Source organism: Rissa tridactyla, chromosome 4 (genome assembly GCF_028500815.1).
Source record: "Rissa tridactyla isolate bRisTri1 chromosome 4, bRisTri1.patW.cur.20221130, whole genome shotgun sequence".
In the NCBI taxonomy this organism is placed as follows: Eukaryota; Metazoa; Chordata; class Aves; order Charadriiformes; family Laridae; genus Rissa; species Rissa tridactyla.
Window position 1 is genome coordinate 76,419,229 of NC_071469.1, and position 6,345 is coordinate 76,425,573.

At 43.7% G+C, this 6,345-nt stretch overlaps 1 long non-coding RNA gene across 8 annotated transcripts in view; it reads right to left on the bottom strand.

Annotated features, from left to right (window-relative positions):
- LOC128909256 (uncharacterized) overlaps nt 1-1,217 on the bottom strand; it is an 86,734-nt gene extending 85,517 nt beyond the window's left edge. For 7 of the 8 annotated variants that reach the window (XR_008466307.1, XR_008466306.1, XR_008466305.1 and 4 more), the window contains exons 1-2: nt 1,056-1,214; nt 221-406 (exon numbers count right to left, since the gene is read on the bottom strand). This is a non-coding gene — a long non-coding RNA (uncharacterized LOC128909256). Of the gene's footprint in view, nt 1-220; nt 407-1,055 lie in introns of all 8 variants that reach the window. The other variant, XR_008466309.1, reaches the window with a different exon arrangement.
- Between the last annotated feature and the right edge of the window lie 5,128 nt (nt 1,218-6,345).

Consider the following 6,345-nt stretch of genomic DNA (forward strand, 5'->3'; position numbering starts at 1 on the left):
TGCCCATAGCTGATTTCCATAACCATGAGCGTGCTGAAATCCTGTCTAGATGCCAAATCAATTTTTCTTATATATGAACATCACAGCTACTTGAGAAAGGGAATCTGTGCCAAAAACCTCACGCTCTTAACTAATTATTTCTGTGACTCCCTCCTTGCAAAGCACAATGACTGCCACATAAATACACACAACAGTTATTAGGAACAGGCACACTTCCCACCGGTTCAGCCTGAGCGCAGCAGCATCCCTGACAGGCTCATCTTCCCAAACTGTGCAGCCAGCCTTTATCACAAGAAATAGTTCTGCTTTTCCCAGGACTTTTTTACCGTGCAGTACTCAAGCACTTATCGTCTCAGGCAGGGCGGCCAGTAAGGTATGGAAATTTGCAGCTCTCCGTAGAGGCATCCTGCAGAGAGAACCATTGTCTGGCATTTGCTTCTGCTGGTCATTGCTACTGGTCTTGCCTAGTGTCATTGTGCCTCCCATGTGTGCCCCCCCCCTCCCCGCGTAACATCCAGAGAGATATATCTCCTCAAAGAGAAAAACCTGTCCAATCTCCTCCTGGACCCAAATGTATTGATAACATCAATTTGCACTTAGTTTGTCCTGAAGATTTTAGCCCCTAACGTGCCTGGGTTGTGGGAAGGAAGCTATAGTGCTGCTGGGAAACTCTTCCGTAATCTCTTTGCCACGCAGCATCCCCTTGGGCAGGGGTGGGCTGCCGACGGGACAGCCCGGCAGTCGCAGCATGCTCTGGGAATTCATTGCAGAGTCTCCCTCTCACCCGGTCCGGAGCTGCTGTCTGTGGCAGTGACAGGAGCACAATACTTCACGTAAACAATTTCCAAGTGGAGGTACTTGTTATTAATGCAGACAGTTCTGAAAGTAAGAGCCAACAGCATTTGGCAGCAAGAACTATTAATGAGAGTGTCATCAGGGAATTCAGTCTGCAAACCACACGGCGATTTGCAGGGCACTTCCTTGCAAGGCCTCTCAGAGCAGATGGTGTGCAAGTACCACTGATGTGGAGCAGGCAAAAAGTGGGGGTAAAGTACCGAGCTAGTGCAGATGACCATGTAGAGAGGAAGACAAGAGGCTGTCGGGACTATAGGCGTGAGGAGCAACATCTAGGCTAACCCTTGAATCAGCAATGACTCCTGCAGGGTGCCCTAGATATTTGTTTCTTGATATTTCTTCATATCTCAACAGTTTCCAACCATCTGAAAAAAGAGAAATAAAAGTTCTAAATACAAAATAATAAATTATATTGTTATAAAAAATAGGTAAGATAATAAATAAAATTAGGTTATCATTTTGGGTACTGTATTCATTAATTTAATTAGTGAATAAAATGTATAATATAATAAATTAAGATTATGTTAGATAAATTACAAATAATGGTATATAAAAAACTGCCCTAAACCAAAGGAGGTAAGGAAGGCAGGACCCTTCTGGGAGGGCAGGAGCAAATCTCATCTCAAACGATTCCCCCCTCCTCAGCAGGCCCTGTGGAAGCATGTAAAACAGCCAGTTAAATTGAAGGAAAAAGGGAGTTTGTTCAAAAAAATACTACTCTTGTCTTTCAAAGCTGGCTTCTGACGTTGAAAAATAAAATGGGTGCAGAAAAAGGAAAAAAAAAAAGCCCTCCCTTGTATTGTAAATTAATATGTACTTTCGTTGAACATACTGCTGGCCCCCACAGCCTGAGCTCTTGGCCACCCTTCCCCGTGGACTTCACTTGAGAAAGAATAAACTTCCATCATTTCAAGCACTAGCATTAACAAGAAAAGGAAACGTCCTACTCAAATGTCTCCCAAATTACCACATACATAAGTTACAAATTAAATATATTATGCAAAAGTCTGACTCACTCATATAATGCAAGAGGACAGAGTGCGTTCCAGACTGCTTGGTAGGATGCTGGTTATCTGCAGAAGGTCTGAGGGAAAACTACTTCCCTCGTTAATAAGGTCTGGGGAACATTGTGCCCTGTCCTTCACCAATGCATTTACAGCAGAGGTGCCACCCCAGTGGAGGTTGACACCGGGTGGTGTATTCAGTGCCTGAGTTGGACCCAGAGTCCGGGTCCCTTGAAAATTAGCACCTGAGAGCAACCTGTCCCCAGGACACAACCCAAGGCTGTGCCACAGCCATGCGACAAGATGCCGGGTATCGGAGCGCTAATTCTGGTTCTCCAGGGCCTTGGACCAGCACCCAGGACCAACACTGGTACCCTGAGCTCCACTCACAGCTCTGAGGACCGGCCAACCCTTGTTTGAGAACTCAACAGGCGCTCTCAGGCTCTCTCCTAATTTATAGTGATGTTTCACTTCACTTATGGCAAAGTTTCTGGACAGTGTAACTCTGTCCCCTGCGCTAATCCCCGGCGCACACAGGGCATGCTGCCAGCTAGGAGCTACATGCTGGGGTGCCCAGCTAGGTGACAAACGCTGGGGCACAGGTGATTAGGGCTTTCCCTCCCTGCTCTGCTCCGGCTGAGCCCAGGCGCAGGAAATGCTGCAGCCATCACACACCGCAAAGCAAAGCTCCTGCAGATTCCTGTTAGGTTGAGAGCAGGAAAAGCGGGGTTTGGGGTAGTGCTCTCTGCTGTGGTGAGGCTGAGCCCTCCCCAGAGGGAAACAGTCCATGTCCCCTGGCAGGGCAAGCACTCCAGGACACCGCCGGGGCACAAAAGGCAGACAAGTGCTCGCTAAAAAAATTCATGATTACTGCAAAAGTCATAACTCTCGAGGACTACAATGCTGTGAGCAGTATGCATCTCACCCCGCTGAGACCTTTCTAAACCCTTTGTTTCAGAGAAAGGTCCCAAGCTCCGTACAAGTGCATCAACCACGGCACCTCTGAGAAGGAAATAATCGAGCAGTTGTTTCCAACGCACAGGCAGTCCCATTTGGTAACATCATCTTGCTGTTAGCGAATATAACCTAAATACCTAACTAGAAATAAAAGCTACAGACAGGACAAAGCGTGCCTATGTAACAAATCCACAGTTTTTCTAGGTACTTGGCACATCGGTATCTTCATTCTATTATAGTCTAATGGCTAATTCTTGATCTAATGGTTAATACTAATGATATCAACAGTTATTTCTTAATGATTTAAAACTTGGGGAGAAAAATAACCACCCTGTGCTTCTTGTTTGTGGATGTTTGGTTTTGGCCTTAGAGCTGTAAAATTAAAACACTCTCTATGACTCAGAACTTACCATATTTTACCTCTGTCCCCTAGTTTATATAAAGAGATCGTAACCTCCTCTGGCACCATAAATAACCATGCCTCTCCAGCAGCAGCGCCAGGCACAACGGACAAAAATCATCAAAATTGCTAACCAAACAAGCAGAAGGAGTTATTAAAGAGCGCTTAAGCTCCCACATGTTTATTTTCAGTGATTTCCACTGCGAGCACTGCCTTGGCTCTCCCAAAGAGCCAGGACACCAATTGTGCTCTCATTAAACAATGCCCTGTCATCAAACTGAGACACTGGATAAAATGTACGATTATTAATCCCTTCAATGTAATTATAGATGACAAGAAAAAAGAGGGGAGACCACATCACTGGAATGACTCCGCTCACAAGGAGAGAGAACAAATAAGTATGATAGCAGAAGTTATAAATGTTTCTAATTCAACTAATGTAATTTTTTGGTTTTCCCAGTAGCACTCAGAGTTTCAGCAGCAACTAAGGTACTATATAAACACACTTTGGTCAGTAAGGTTGGAATTCTAATAAATATTGAAGGTGGCAGTGTTTTTATTAAAAATAAAATTAATTAGCCTTTACTTCATCAGCAAAGTTAGTTTTTTACTTCAACAAAATGACAAGCCTTCAGTCAGAGCTTGGCTGACAACCTGGTGACCTGGCTCCAACGTACAGTTTCCATCCACATTTTGTGAAACCATTCCATCTTGCAGGTGGAGGCGGCAGGCGCAGGCACAGCGGGTGGGGTGTTGATGACCAGGACATTGGTTTTCAGCTGAGAGGAGAAGGAAATGGCTTGATAAAAACCAATTTTCTCCAACCTCTTTGCAAGAGGCTGTGGAGAAACCACATGTGAAGGGAGGTGAGGTTATGGACTTCCTGAAAGAGAATGGGAGATGTATTGATGACCTCCGATATCTTATTCTGTCTACAGTGAAGAGTGAGAGGTTGAGGAATCATTTACAAAGCCTGTGTGACTTACTGGACTGCTGAGTTAGGGATGAGGTGACTTGTGTGTCTGGGAAAAGATGCTCCTGAGCTCCAGGAGAGGCGCTGGGTGAGTTGGGCAGATGGCAGAGGAGCAGGGCTGTGGCAGGACTGTGATATATGGGTTACAAGATGGGAGCGGGAGCTCTGGGAACATGTGAGGGTCTGCAGCTATGGAGCCTTCACTCCCCAAGAATTGATACCAGATGACTCAGCAGTACAAATCTGATACAGATCACACTATGGACACGTGACTGCTTCTACCAAATTAGATACAGCACATGATGCGAGCTCGTGCCAGCTTCACTCAGGCTGTTGAAAGACAGACAATAAGGATGAATATTCTTAAAGACAGCGTGGAGCAGTCAACCGCCACCTATTCAAACAGGGATCCTCTCCCCCAGGCTCAACCCCTCCAAAATGGTAAACAAGCTTAAACCTGTGACGTTAGGGTATAGTGGATCAGTGCTTCGCATCACAGAGCCATGATGTTTCCCATTCGGTAGCTGGAAACTTAAAGCCAGATGATGTGTGTCACCAACAGAAGCCAGTGCTGCACCATGTGGCACAGTCCCACAGCGGAGGGGCTCTGCTCGAGCAGCGAGGAAAAGACAGAAAGGGGGCTCATTTCTAGCTGAGACCCAAGACAGCAGATGGCATTGAAAAGTCTGAATTTCTCGTGGGCCTGCTGTAGAAAATAGGTCTAAAACTCAGAGTATACTCTCCAGCGTCCCTGGAACTCTAATTCGCAAAACTGTGGAGAAAACCAAAACACCGCCACAAAAAAACCCACCCAGCAACTCAGACCCCAAACCCAAACCTTCTGGCTAGTTCATTGAAGGCTATTTTTCATTCTACTTATCGCTGCCACCAACATTTTGCTTAGTCTTGAAGAAAACGTTGTCATTCCAGAGTCAGATGTTTTTACATGTACATCCATCATCACCTGATATATCCTGACCTTAGTTAAAACTTATGTTTTCTAAATTGTACTTTTATGTTGAGCAAGCCCTTAGGCTACGCTGTTAAAAGTTTACATTGAAAAATCATTTATAATTGGTTTGTTTGAGTTATGCCTGTTGCAAAGCCTTCAGAAAGGGCAGTATTAATTAGCAATGGCTTACACACAGTCTAGACAATAAAAAAGTAAATCATTTTACCTTTTTAAAAAGCTTTGAGTATTTTCCCAGTTCTAACAAATGATACTGATATAAATTATATTTTAAAAAAAAAAATTACGGTATGATTTACAACAAAGCTGCTCCATTTGAATAACTTATTTTTCCTTGAAATATTTTCATGATATACACACATTGCTCACATAAAAATATGTTTATTGTTAAATTGAGACAGCCAACAAAAATCTTAATTAATTCCATTTGCTTTGCAATAGCTTGGTTGGAGGATTAGACAATAAATTTCAGTTTATTGCATAACTTCCTACGTTTCACTATAAAAGATTTGTTTTCATTTCGGGTACGTAATGTTGACAATTGCACAGAATATTTAAATAGTGTGCACAACAAATACTTTCCAGAGATCCAGCGAACCCTTAGCTGCACGTATTGTTTCAGCAAAATTAAGGAGGTAGTTCATAGGGGTTAGACACTGAAGAATTGAGCCTTTATTTCCAAACATCTTCTCTAAGTGCCTGACATAACTTTGCGGAGTCTTATTAAACATGTATTAATGAATCATTGGAGTTGATTTTACTAATTCACAATGTCACTGCGCAGAGGCATAGGAGTTTTGGATCAGGACACTTTGCAGCAGATGATGTTATTTTAGTTCATAATTGGTGGAGACAAAGCCACAAAACAGTAATAGCGTCTGGTTAATGCCAAGAAAAATATAATAGCAGTCAAAGAATTTATCTTACATCTACCTTCATTTGGAAACAGATTGCTTCGTCATCCTTGAGGAGATTGACAACAGATCACAATTTCTGTATCGCTCTGGATCATAGCTTGCCTTCTGGCCAGGACCACATGTGTTGCAGTTTATCCTACTGTCACCTGATACCCCGGAGGTCAGCGTGGCGGGGGTGAGGAGGAGGAACTGACAATACAAAAATGACTGCAAGCAAAAGGCATTCTTCGGGGCTGATTCTGATCTCAGAGCAACCAAAGATCAGCATG